This window comes from Hemitrygon akajei, chromosome 27 (assembly GCF_048418815.1).
Source record: "Hemitrygon akajei chromosome 27, sHemAka1.3, whole genome shotgun sequence".
NCBI lineage: Eukaryota > Metazoa > Chordata > Chondrichthyes > Myliobatiformes > Dasyatidae > Hemitrygon > Hemitrygon akajei.
The window spans coordinates 34674936-34689820 of record NC_133150.1 but is presented as its reverse complement, the minus strand read 5'-3'; the positions used below and the strand labels follow the sequence as shown (position 1 = coordinate 34689820).

Here is a 14885-nt window from a genome sequence, read left to right as displayed (position 1 = left end):
AGAAAGAGTAGGAGATGGAAGAAAGTAGTGTGGTGAAATTTGTCACAGGCCTAGACCATTGAGACCCTATCGAAAGGGACAGACTTATTAAATACTGTACATACGATGTACTATGGTATCATATTAACTAAAATAACCTATGCAATGTATTTCTATAAATAATTTGGATTAATGAAAGGTGTGAACTATGTAGGTAAATTATTCAGATGCAAAACTGGATTGATTACAACAGAACTCTGTTGTAATATTGGATGTGTTGAGTATGCACTATTGTTAATGACCTCTTAATGACCAGAATATGTAGATCCCATGTTAGTGGTTCTCTGTCAAGACACCAATAATCAGAATGGGCAGGTTGCATTTCACTCTGTTAAATCAATTAAACATAGACATTTCCCCCCCAAATATGTTATCTAACCTGTAGGTATAAAATTATATAAACGTATAAAATTCTAAAGGGATTGGACAGGCTAGATGCAGGAAGATTGTTTCCGATGTTGGGGAAGTCCAGAACGAGGGGTCACAGTTTAAGGATAAAGGGGAAGCCTTTTAGGACCGAGATGAGGAAAAACTTCTTCACACAGAGAGCGGTGAATCTGTGGAATTCTCTGCCACAGTAAACAGTTGAGGCCGGTTCATTGGCTATATTTAAGAGGAAGTTAGATATGGCCCTTGTGGCTAAAGAGATCAGGGGGTATGGAGAGAAAGCAGGTACAGGGTTCTGAGTTGGATGATCAGCCATGATCATACTGAATGGCGGTGCAGGCTCGAAGGGCTGAATGGCCTACTCCTGCACCTATTTTCTATGTTTCTATATGTTAGGTTGATTGGTAATGGAAGGGCAAACACATGCACATTGAGAGGTTCAGAAATAAATAAATTGAAACCTTATAGATGGATGGATGAACAGAAACTGTTTAAAAGGTGGAGCCGCTTTACCAAAACTGAAGTGAGTAGAATTTTCAATTCCCTTTCATTTCAATTTTGATCATTAGCTGATCCACTGTAGCTTTGGCAGGCATACAAGACAAGGTGCAATTTTGACACTTACAATTTGAAATTGTACTTTGTCCAGTTTCATTTCACAATGCACTGAATGCTTAACATTTTCTACAGTGGGGCATTAGCATAAGGTGGTGACATTTGTGCAATTATATAGATTAGAAAACAAATCCCATCATAGCTGTGAGATTCCAATTGCTAATACCAGCTGGTAGTAGGAATGTGCTATCACTGGAGGCATCTGGAGAATTCTGACTGCCAGTACCTGATGTTAGGCAGGTGCCAGCTGTCACTCATTGGCAACTGGAGGATTTGATTTGTTAATTCTTATTGCTACATTGCAATAGAAAGGTGCCAAATCTTATTCAAGAGTATCTAGAGTGATGTAACTAACAATACCAGATAACAGCCAGCAGGGTCTTTTGTGCCTGGGGTTTAAATCACTAATGTTGCCTACTGAGTAAATGGGGAATTTGCAACAGCTGTGGTCACAAATCTCACTTTAGTTTCTTGTATTGTGGAAATGCATTGTTTGTATCTATGGCTGCTTTTCAATATAATAATTCATAGCACTTCAAGAATAGATATTGTGGAAGAATAACAGCTTAAACTCCAGGGAATCTGTGATGCTCTAATAATATTGAGGTCTTTCAGTTAGAAAACACACTAACAGGTAAAATTAAAATAAAATACCCTACACTTGTTAGTTTTGTGGGTGCTCGTAGTCCCTGAGAATCTTTGGGCCAGCTCCAACTCTTAAAAAAAGAGCAACTTGAAATATAGTCAAGTGGGTTGGGAATTATATTTTTTTGAAAAGCCAACAATTGAGGCTTTAATTCAAAGAACTAGGCAATCACATATAATTGTAAATATTACGACGCAACACAATAAGAAAATCAACAAACCACTTCTTGCACTATTAGCTAATTACCTTTGTTGAATTAAAAAAAACAATTTCTTGGGCATGATCATTCTTACAAAGATGAGGATTTTTTCCATCCCTTGAGAATGTTGTGGTCCAAAATTGTAGACGCTATGGCCGTGACAGCTCACTAACACCTCTACTTCCTCAGGAGGCTAAAGAAATATTGTATGTCTCCATCAACCCTTATTGATGCACCATAGAGAATATCCTATTTGGATACATAATGGCTTGGTATGGCAACTGCTCTGCATTCGACCCCAAGAAACTGCAAAGTGCTTTCGATACAGCTCAGCACATCATGGAAACCAGTCTCCCCTCTATGGACTCTGGCTGCCTCAGAAAAGCTGACAGTATAATACTCAGACATTTTCTGCTCTCCCTCTTCTATCAGATAGAAGACACCTGATAGTACTCTGACTCAATGATGTGAAGGAGCTGCAATTTGTTCTTGATGGTTTGTGTCTTGAGGGTTGGAAACACTTGTATCTTTGTTTTCTTGTTATTCCAGTCCAGATTTGTGAAGAGCAGGATACATCAGGGAACCTTGAATGCAGTAATCATGACCATTTGTTAAAAAGGTGTTAAGTCTTATTGGGGAGGATTGGAGAATGGTGGTAATCCTTTGTACAAACTCAATGCACTGATGTGATGAAATGATCCATACGGATGGCATGCAAAACAATGCTTTTCACTGTATCTCACTACATGAAACAATAATAATAAACCTATTTAAATGATCATGTCTACAATTAAGTCAAGTCAAGTCATTTTTTATTGTCATTTTGACCATAACTGCTGGTACAGTACACAGTAAAAACGAGACAACATTTTTCAGGACCATGGTGCTACATGAAACAGTACAAAAACTACACTGAACTACGTAAAAACAACACAGAAAAAAATGACACTAGACTACAGACCTACCCAGGACTGCATAAAGTGCACAAAACAGTGCAGGCATTACAATAAATAATGAACAAGACAATAGGCCCAGTAGAGGGCAGTAAGTTGGTATCAGTCCAGGCTCTGGGTATTGAGGAGTCTGATAGCTTGGGGGGAAAATCTGTTACATTAAGCCAATGTAATGTGATGTAAAATTAAGCTATCCTGGGTACCTCCTGTCCACAATATGGAGGAGTCTGTAGTTCCACATTCAACTCATCAACCACCTCAAAACACACAGAACTGGAGTGAAAGCAAGACTGGGACAAAACTGAAGGGGCTGTCTAAGACAATCTTTTTGTCAGGTGCAGCTGAAGAAGCACCTTGTGGCTAAGGCTCACTGTAGCAATGGTATAGTAATATGGAGGCTTCAGGTGGTTGAAGAAAAGTTGAACAAGCCAACTGCTTTGTATTAAAGTTTCAAAGTGATATTTTTAATTCAGTCAAATGGAGATACCGTGTTCTGTTAAATTTCTGACTCTATTTTTAGCTAATTGATTGGGAAAGTCTGGAAAGCTGTGAGTGGAAGAATAGCACTTTCTATCTGCTCTTGAGACCATTTTGTTGCGTTGTCCATTCCATTGACTTCTGGTGTATGGCAATCCTGAGATTCTGATAGTGGACTACTTGGAGCACTGAAAGAAAATTGACTTTTTCTTTCTGGCATTTCATTAAGACAGGACCACAACCAGAAATCATACAATCTACTAAACCCTCTTGTTAATTATTTTTGCCTTTCCATCAGAAATGTCTTCATTTGCTCAAGCATTTCTTTATTTGCTTAGCTTGATCCTTGCAAATCAGCCCACCATATTTGGGATCTCTGCATTGTATGAAACAAAAAGCAAGGACTTTCTATATTGTTGCATTCTTACAAACACCGAACCTAATGACCATCAATGTTGGGAATGATTTAGTTAGGATGAAAATTTTCATTGTAATCCTCCAACAATATCATTTTAGAGTACAGTCATTGGATGAAATGACAAAATAGTTCACATTTGGCAAATGGCCAAGTTAAGCATTTGGCGCCTAGTGACATAAATATTGCAGCTTTAAACAAAATTTATTACCATTTGCATCAAAATAAGCAACATTTAACATGTCCAGCAACATACAGTAAATCTCTGATAATCTGGTACTTCAAAGGGGCTTTGATGCCAGACTGGCAGACTCTGTAGACTGTTGGATATTATTCCCGTTAATAGTCCAACACCACTGTTAAGATGTAACACGGAATTATAAATTTTCAAGTCATGCCAGAAAGTTTCAAGTAACAGTACCCGATGAGCCAGATGCCCAAATATTGAGACTTCGGAATAGTCAGTTTGTGAATTATTGGAGTTTTCCTGCAGATGTATTGTTACAGTGTTGAATATTCTTTTTCCTTTAATTTGGTATCACACAGAGAAATTACCTTGCTTTTATCCTGTTATACAACTTATATTACTCTAAAGATATATCACTTATTTCTTAGATTATAATATGCCCTATAAGATCATACACTAATGGTAATAGCCTTATTCTACAGCCTTAGAATTTAACAGTATACTTACACATAGCATTGCGTCTCACATTGTGACTCATTTGCAAGCATGCACAGCAGTTACTCCATCTTGTGACCTGAGCTGTATGCCTCCAGCAAGCTATCAAACCCAACGATATGAAGAAAGAATTGTATTTCTGTGGGATCTTATGCTATGCCTAATCCAAAATAAGCTATCTTCCAACAATGTAGCAATGGACAGAAGTCTTAAAAAGAATTTGTATTCCAGTCCCTGAAGTAAGACTTAAACCCACAACAATCTGAATCAGAGCAACACATAACAAAATGCTGGAGGAACTCAGCAGGTCAGGGAGCATCTATGGAAAGGTATAAAGAATCCACGTTACAAGTGGAGACCCTTTATCAAGACTCCAGCTGAGATCTTGGCCTGAAACATCGACTCTTTATTCTTTTACATAGATGCCGCCTGACCTGCTGAGTTCCTCCAGCATTCTATGTGTGTTGCTCTGGATTTCCAGCATCTGCAGCATCTCCTCTGTCTCTGAATCAGAGACAAGGGGGCTGCCTGCAGAGTGACTGCTGATCCTTGCAACATTATTAAGATTTTATTTTATTCATGTTTTTGTTTTGCAGATCTTAATCCCACTCCGTTCCATAAATGTCTTCTATGTAATGAGTGAGCACCTTCTGCCATCAATCACTAATTGCAGCTATTGCTTAAGTCTGCAATTGAACAGGGTCTGCAGCAGCAGGCACTGAATAGCAGATCAGAGAAGGTAGCGGTAAATTCTGTTCCTGCTCTGACCGTAATTAGAAGCCATATGGCATCATTAAAATCCAGACTATTCCCTTCACAGTTATACACATTCACATTCTGAGTTTCTTGTTTGAGAAGAGCCATTTGTCCCACATTAAGCGCCATGCTTTGCAAGTTGAAACAAAAATGCTTTCAACTTAAAGAAAATATCCTCTTTGCATTTCTAGGCATCCTCTGTACACAGTAACCGCATTTTGGCTTTCTTGAGAAGAGGCAGAGGCTGATGTCCAAGGTTTTTTTTTTGTGATTGGAAGCTTGTGATCTGTGGTGTACCACAGGGATCTGGCTAAGATTCTTGCTGTTTGTTTCAAGCAGCAACAATCTGGCTGTGAATATAGGAGGTTAAGTTTACATATAATTATTAAGTTTACATATAATATGGAAGCTGGTGTTGTTAATGTAGCAGAGGGTAGTTTTCAGCAATTTAATATAATTGAGTTGGTAACAACAGAGAAACACATGAAAAATGTGAAGTTATTAAGTTTCCTGGACTAAAGGGCAGGATATACATGATGAAGGATATACTGTGGAACAGAGGGATCTTGGTGTAGATCTCCAGCATCCCCAAAACCAGCAGCACTGATATACTGTACAACATTGTTGTGAAGGCATACTGTATATTTGCCTCCATTTTGGTAGGGAGAGTGAGTGGGTAGGATGTACGTAGAATACAAGAGCAAGGAGGCTATGGTACAGGGGGTCATGGTAGTCTAGCGGGGCAATATGGTAGTGCAGGTGTTAGCATAACAGCACCAGGTGTAAGATCGAGGTTCAGTTCCTGCTGCTGTGTGTGAGGAGTTTGTACATTCTCTCTGTGACTGCATGGGTTTCCTCCAGGTGCTCTGGTTTCCTCCCATATTCCAAGGATGTACGGTTAGGGTTAACTACGTTGGTGCTGGAAGCATGGTGACACACGTGGGCTGCCCAGCACAATCCTCGCTGATTTGATTTGACACAAATGACACACTCCTCTGTACGTTTGACGTCCATGTGATAAATAAATTTAATCTTGATCTTAATCTAAATGGTGCAATTAACAGAAAGCATTAGTGTGCAACGATAACTCCACAACCTACTCCATCTATGGTGTAACATAGGAAGCGTGTGATTGTACTGGAGAGGGTGCAGTGTAGGTTCATCAGAATATTACCTGGATGAAGTGTTTCAGCTACAGGGAAAATGGGTAGGATGAGGGAGGATCCTGACTGAGTATATAAAACTGTGTGGCATAGATACAATGGATGGTGAGAAATATTCCCCTTTAGCAATAATAGGAGATTTCACTGGAAATTAAAAAGCAATAGAACACTTTGGATATTTTTTCCCACCAGCTTCCTCCCCCTCCTGTTCTTCAGAGTACTGTGGATTCCTACAAAAATGCCTGATTGAGTTTATAGCTCAAAGTGTTTGACACTATCTGCAACACAGGAGAGGGTGGTTTGGGAGAGGATGAGCAGTTAAGTTTCTCTGTGTCATTCATCTGCCTAAGGCTGCCAGAATCTGAGTCATCAGATCCATCTGAATTATTTTCCAGGATCTCTGAGAGGAAACAGGCATTCAACTTCCTACCAGGTCTTCTCTGCGCAGCTGTCAGTCAGAAGAAGGATCTATAAAGCTGAGTTTGAAATGTGTTCTCATGAGTCAGTGGGATCCCCATTTAGCCACAGAATTTATGGAAAAAATGATTAGCAGGTAAATTAGATTGATAAATGACTTATGGAGGACTAACAGCCTCAACAACAGCAACAATTTGTACGTATTTGGACAGCCTTTAAATGTAGGATAATATTCCATGACATTACATAAGCATATGGTCACCAAAAAATGTGCATTAAGCTGTGTCAGTTGGCCAAAAGAGTACCTTCGAGGAGGAGAGGGAAATTGAAAGGACGAGTGAGGTATTTCAGGAGCTTGGCGCTCAGCTAATAACGGAATGATTAAAAATTGATGACATGTAAAAAACGAGAACTGGAACAGGTTTCAAAGATAAGTGGAGCTCTAGAGTGATTTCACTTTAAAAGACTAACCAGTTCAGGTTTGAACTTTTCCTTTGGTAGTTCCAACTGATCAGCGTTGGCCATCCAATGCTGGAATGAGGAACTGATAATTTCCACAATGAGGCATTTTACCATTCGTGGCACATTGGATCATCCAATTCAAAGGAAACATTCCTTTGATATAAGAGGAGATATATTTATATTGTTCGCTATGTGATGTGACGTGTTTCAAAAAATTGTGAGACATTTGGGTGAAGGAGCAATGTCCAGAATGTAGGAGAGATGATGTGGTACAGTACATACTGGGGTGGCATGGTAGCATAGTGGTTAGTGGTAACTATTACCAGCTGGCAGCCCAGGCTGTAAGGAATTTCTACATTCTCCCTGTGTCTTCATAGGTTTCCTCCAAGTGTTCTGGTTGCCTCCCCCATTCCAAAGACATACACATTAGTAGATTAATTGGTCATTGGGTGTAATTGGGTGGCACAGGCTTGTTTGGTTGGAAAGGCCTGTACCATGTATCTCTAAATCTAAAACTAAAACTAAAAACAGGTCATGGCCTCAATTAGAAGAAAAGCAAATAAAGTCGCATGGAACCAGGAAATAATGATGGAAGGGTTTCACTATCATGGGAGGTTGAAGGGATAGGCAAATTCAGGAGGTACCTATCAATTGAGGACTACAAAGAATGCTGAGGAAAGAAGCATTCTTTGGTTACAATGTCTTAAAAATTAATATCTGAAAGCAAAAGTGCCATTGATGGGTGTTCATCTCAAAATAGTAAGGAAATGGAAATAATTTCCTATTTATTTCAGTATGTAGGTGTCACAATACAACAGTAAAAGAACATGGCATGTATAAAAATCAGGAAGATCTATCTGTAATCAGTTTGTTACAATGAAGACTGAGTATTCATGGAAGTTGTAATATTGAAGGTTAATAGACAATCTAAAATTTATAGCTCTCCTGTGCCTCAGTGCAAGGTTTTTGAATAGTAATCACAGACACTTTATTGATTTGTACCAACAGAAAAGAATCTGTGGCTCTTCCTCATCAGTGTCAGTCATGATGGATAAATTGCCTGATGATACCATCATGTCTGTTTTTGAAATATTCTCTCGATACGTTATCCTCTAATGCCTGTTATCTTGAAGGAGCAGTGAAATCTGTATTACTGGGAACTGCATAAAGCAGATCGAAACTAGAAGCAGAATCAATTTCATTTGGCCTGTTGCATATCAATTTGTAAAGTTCCATTTGCAAAGCCTTAAAGAAGAATGAACTCTTTTTTAAAATGCCAGTAATTATACAGTAAATTCATGATTCCCAGCTGCAAATAACAATGTATGGAATTCTCTTTTCTGCCCACCCTCCCATGCATTGGATGGCATTTTTTCCCCACATTCATGGCATCATTAATATCAATTCTTCCAAATGCAGAGGAAGACTGAATGTTTCTTGGTCAATGTACAGAGCTAAAACAGCTTAGGGTTTGACACTATAGATTAAACTGAATTGTTCAACTAATTTTAGTGGTTGGTGGCACACGTTCACAATTGAAGCTTTTAATATTTCAGTGATATTCCAGTAAATTTTGTATAGAATCCAGAGTATAGAAAATGAGTCATTTGATACAAATGTTGTCACGGTCTATATCCACTATACTCTTTCTGCTCATCTTTCTAATCATTTATTTCAGATATTTTTCTAGCTTTTAAATGTTTCTAAGTTACTCACCTTGACAAGTTCCATCCTCTAATCACTATTCAGATAAAGAATTATTTTGTTCAATAATTTTGTTTAAATGAAAAGTTTGCCAACATTTTGTAGAATTGGCTGAGAATAATTCTGAAATTTGATTTAATGAGACAACTGGATTAATATTCTTGGATTCAATAATATGAGATTTTAACTGGGGATGAAATATAAAACTGATAGACTAAGGGGTATATCACCATATAACTTGCATTTAAATAACATCTAAATGTAACATAATAAGGTACTGAACAGGAGCAAGAATTGGGGAGAAAAATTGACTGTAAACCAAATGTTGGAATTATTCAGGCAAATTGACAGAAACTTGGTCAAGGAGGAATGGTTTAAGTTATAGACCAGAGTAATTTATGAAATAAGGTCAGGATCTAGAGATTAAAGATGACAATGTGACTGTCAAGTGTTGGCTGATGAAATTGCTATGAGTAATAAGTTAGAATTGGATGGATGTAGAGTTCTCTGAAGATTGTAGGGCAAACTGCGATCTAATTAAGTGATCAAAAAAGCAATGAGAGAAAAACAGTAACTGAAAATAATTTCATCTACTAAGTTTTCTTTAGTTTTATTTTTACCTTCATTGCTCCAGTTCCCACAGAGCATACAGTATGTGATAACTGAAGAGACCTGTCTTTTCCGTAAGCTGGAAATGGCTGCTGTCAAGCATCTGGCAACACTACTTTGAACCTAACCACTGGAGATATGTAGGAGAAGGAAAAAGAATTGAAATGGCAGAGCTGTGCTTCCCAAAAGCCCTGCAGAGAAAAACATTTAAGTTTTCATTGCAGTGGACTTACTGAAGTTCAGCAAAAACTATTTATTATGCATTCTAAGTGATTCAGTTCTTGGTATTCTGTTCAGTGAGAGTGAATGAAAACCAGATTTACCTTATTGCTAGTGGGTCCTTGGAAAAGAAATTCCACATAAAGTGAGAGTGAATGGCAAATATTTTTGCCAGATGGAATTCTCTCTTAATGATTTGCAAGTCATTTGCCTCATTGGAGTTAAAGCGTGAATAAAAAAGAGCAACAGAAGTAGTCCAATTGTCACCTAATGGCCAAATTAATGAGAATGGATCAAAAGATCAGAGTAAGAAATTGATCTATTGGATTTCTCTAAATAAAATTGCTAAGTGTGCCTTTAATTCCATCACCTTTCTATAAATAGGAGAGAAAATAAACTGTAAATAAACTAGCTTGATTGATGTAAAATGATGGTTCTTCATTAGAACACTTTTGCTAGTTAAAATCTTATTAAATCTGAAGGATGCAGCGGGTCTGGCCGGTTCTGCCCATTTATGGTTCTGAGACATTACACCTAAAGGAGGCATGGGCAGCTACACACTATTATCCAGACATAATGGCAAGATTTTTCTTCTAATATTTCCTTCCACCAACAGAAAAAACCTGAAAGATTCAAACACTGATCTAGAGATTAAAAAATAACAAGGAGCTCAATGGATACAATACTTCCATTGTTTTTTCACACCTGTTTCTGCAAATTAACGCAAATACAATTGGTTATCCATGAATGCATTACATCCAACATAAAATTAGGTAAAGAAGCATGCAGTCTTAAGTTGGCTTCATATGTGTTGTGAAATTCGTTGTTTTGCAGCAGCAGTACAGTGCAGTACATGAAAAAAAACTATAAACTACAATAATAAAAATATACAAAATATTAAATTAAGTAAGTGGTTCAAAAATAGAGCAAAAATAGTGAGGTAATGTTCATGGGATTGTCCATTCAGAAATCTGATAGTGGAGGGGAAGCTGTTCCTAAAACATTAAGTTTGTGTCTTCAGGATCCTGTGCTTTCTCTGTGGAGGTAGTAATAAGAAGAGAGTGTTTCTTTGGTGATGGAGCTTCTTGATGGATGCCGCCTCTTTGCCTTTTGAAGATGTCTCCGATGCTGGGGTCTGAACAACATTAGAGAGCCAAGGCATATTAGCCTTGTTTTTAATAAAAAGATGACTAGTGAAATAAGGGAAATACTCATTTGCAACATGGTGAATCCAAATAATTGATCCATTATCTTGTTGCCATTGTTACAAGTAGGTTGCCCTCTCTAATATTTTGGATAGTAGCTGCTGCTGGGAACTTCTTTGCTGGATCATGGGTTCAAATCCTACTCCAAAGACTTGAGCACAAAGTTTTTGTTGATTCTTTAGTGAAGTACAGATGTGCTGTCTGGGCGACAGTCCTATCTCTGAGGTAAGAGAATCAAAAACTCAACTGCCAATGTAGCTGATGTAAAGGGTTTCATGGCTCACTCAAAGAACAATGAAGTGCACTTAGTATTCTAGCTAATATTTACTCTTTTATCAATGTCACTAAACTAACTTTCAGGATAATATTATATTGCTGTTTGTGATACTGCATGTTGCAGCGGTAACTACACAATAAAAATACAATAGTTACTGTTAAATGTTCTATGATATTCTGATGTTGGGAAGGAAGTAAATGTTTTCTCCATGATAAGTTCAAGTCCAAGTTTATTGTCATCTGACTGTACATATATTCAACTAAACGAAACAACATTCCTCTGGACCACGGTGAACCCATAATACATAGATCACACATAGCACATAAAATAAAATTGTACCACAAGTAAGTTAATAAAATGTAATTCCAAATGCATGTGAAGTGCGATGTACAGGTAAATAGTTAATAGTACAGTAAACAGTAAAGAGCTCGCTGTTCTAGAGACTAGACCTTGTTGGTGGCAGGATATTCATTAGTCTCACAGCCTGGGGGAAGAAGTTGTTACCCGGTCTGGCAGTCCTAGTCCTGATGCTCCTGTACTTCGTTCCTGACAGTAGTGGATCAAGGAGATTGTGGAATGAGTGGTAGGGATTCTCAACAATGCTTTGGGCTAGCTGGTGCTTGATATTGTGAGATCCTGAGTCATGAAGACCAGCAGCAACACAGCACTTAGAAGGTTAATATACATGGAGATAATCACAGTATTCACCCCCTTTGCTTCCTTTCACCCAATCTAAACCAATAGTTGCAGACAGGATCAGACCACAGTTACTAGAGTTATTGATATTTAATCCAGCTCACCTAAAGTCATTGTCTTTTTGAAAAAAAATCTGGAATAGGCAATTAATGCCTGTCTAATCATTTGGGAGCAGCTGAAAAAGGGGGAAGGAACTAGCTAAAGAAAAAAATTCAAATGATGACCAATCTCAAAGTTTAACAAGTATGTTGCTATTTCAAATTTATATTGGGAAAATTAAGTGAGTTTTTTTTTTGAGAATAACAATTTTAAAATACTTGTCACAGATTTGATTCCATTCAGTTGCAGGTGCAATGGTTAATGCAAGGCGCATCTTCACCTCACAATGTATACCTGTGCGAGACAGACAATCCTCGACAATGTAACCACCTGTCTCTCAAAACTAGTTAACTTAATTGTAAACATGCTTATTGTTTCCATAAAGTACTCCCTGTAGCATCTGATTGTGCCTCATCATCACTTCCTCACTCCCCGCCCTCACAATATTCTTTGTAAATTGACATTTTAGCCAAGCATGTAAAATTATGGGACTATGCAGCACATGCAAGGGTTATTTAGTCTATCATGCATTGCCAGATCTTTGAAAGAGTATACTCCCCAAGTATTTAACCAATATCCTGAACATTCTTAGTTTCTCAAGTATTTATTCTAATCCATTTTAAGTTACTATAGAAACTGTTTTTATCACTCTTTCAGGCAGTGAATTATAGGTCAACATAACATACTGTGTTTTTTTAAAGAAAGCTCACCATTCTGTCCTCTGATTGACTTGTTTTAAATCTGATGATACCACTAGAAGAAATGGGTTCTCTCTACTGTCCATTTACTCTATCTGAACTCCTTATTTTCAAAGCTTGTATTGAATATTTTTTTGTATTCTAATTTTTTAAAGCCAAGTACCCCAAATTTTCCTCTCTCCACATGGCTGAAGACCTTCATTCTTGATATCACTTTGTGAAGCATCTCCAGGACCTTAGAATCCTCTAAGTGTAGCTACCAGAATTAAACAAAGCACAGATTTCTAAACCAAACACATCACCTTATTTGACCACACTAGCCCTATGCAAAGTTTTCCCTTTCTGTTTTATTAGCCTCTGGTTCCACCGGTACTTGTTTCATCAGGCCTTGGGGATTTATCCACCTTAATTCACCTCAAGATAGCCACACACTACTGTCTTTAGAGTTTATAGAGAAAGGTGCAGAAAACAAAAGAGAAACATCCAGTGAATGGCAGTTCAGTGGGTGAAAATGCCTTATTAAAGGAGAGGTCTGAGGAGAATGGCCAGACTGGTTCAAACTGACAAGAATGCGACGGTAACTCAAGTAGCCACATGTGACAACAGAGGTGTGGAAAAGAGCAACTGTGAATTCACAGTATGTCAAACTTTGAAGTGGATGGGCTATAGCCACAGAAGACCATGAACATATATACTCAGAGGCCACTTTATTAGGAAAATGGCCACTGAGCGTATGTCATGACATTTGTTGTTTTGTGACAGCATAGGATGCAAGAACAACTGATTTCTAATATGGCATGAGAAATATGAAAGTTCAGCTTTGTTAATCGTCGTTCCTTGGATCACAAACAAGAGAAAATCTGCAGATGCTCGAAGTCCAAGCAACACACGCAAAGTATTGGAAGAACTCAGCAGAGCAGGCAGTATCTTTCCGAGAGGGTCTCAGCCTGAAACATCAACTGCACTTTTTTCCATAGATGCTGCTTGGCCTGATGAGTTTCTTCAGCATTTTGAGTGTGTTACGTGGTTCCTTGAATAGTACTTTAGAGAGAGAAATATTAAACCGAGAATATTCTATCCAATTCTGGTAAAGAACCTCAGCAGCTTCAACCAAATGATCTATTGGACAACCATTATCATTGCTCTTAAATCGTTTCTCTTCATTCTGTGGATCAAAACTGTTTTGTTCACTTTAAGTGCAACTGGAATGGCCATTACTTTTAGCCAGAGAGTTAAGAGGCTAGAGAATAGTTTTTCATTATCTCTGGTCAAGAGTCCCATCTCATGTTTTTTAATCCCTTTAGTCCTGTCACACATGCACTTCATTCCCTTCAAGGCCCCCTCAATTTCTTGTATTTTGATTGGCTTTATCAGATCATTACTTTTCTCATGGAATTGGCATCTTGCCATCTTATAGACTGCAGACTGCAGTATACAGTTTGGCTTGGAATCATGCCTGTACCTCTCCACGTTGAAAAGGCATTGGACATATCTAATGAGATTCTAAAAGAAAAAGAAATTAGCTTTATTTGTCACATGCACATTGAAACATTGTCATTTGCATCAAATAAAATTAGCAAGGATTATGCTGGGAGCCGGCCGCCAGTGTCAATATGCTTCCAGTGCCAACATAGCACATCTAAAATTCATTAACCCTAACCGTACATCTTTGGAATGTGGGAGGAAACCAGAGCACCCAGAAGAAAACCCACATAGTTAAAGAAAGAACGTACAGACAGCTGTGGGATCGAACATTGATCAGTGATCGCTAGTTTTGTTGAGCAATTACACTGCTGAGGCACTTTGACAATCTAGTCTTCCCGAATCTTTATAATGCATTCTCTTGAGGTTCCTGTAGTTGATTTGGATTTATATGTGCATCTTTTTGCCTTTGTTTACTGTAATGTTGAACCTCTTCACTTTTATGGAGAATCCATTGGGCTGATTGTTCCTTGATTTCTGCTATTCTTTTAATACTTCTTGGTTGGTCTAACGATGCCGCACATAAGCAGCCAAGGCCTCTGAACATCTTATAGAATTAATCCTTTGTGCCCTGTGACTTTTTAAGGGTCCTTATGCCTAAGACAATGGTGTTACATTGTGTGGAGCTCTCTGGCAAGCAGGTGTTGATCATTTGATCATCAATCAAATTTGGTGTTTCTCTTAT

At 38.0% G+C, this 14885-nt stretch overlaps 1 protein-coding gene across 9 annotated transcripts in view; it reads right to left on the bottom strand.

Moving 5' to 3' along the window:
* The window catches only part of LOC140717248 (uncharacterized), a 108305-nt gene that overhangs the window by 13536 nt on the left and 79884 nt on the right, over nucleotides 1-14885 (bottom strand). The gene's annotated exons all lie outside the window — the stretch shown is intronic.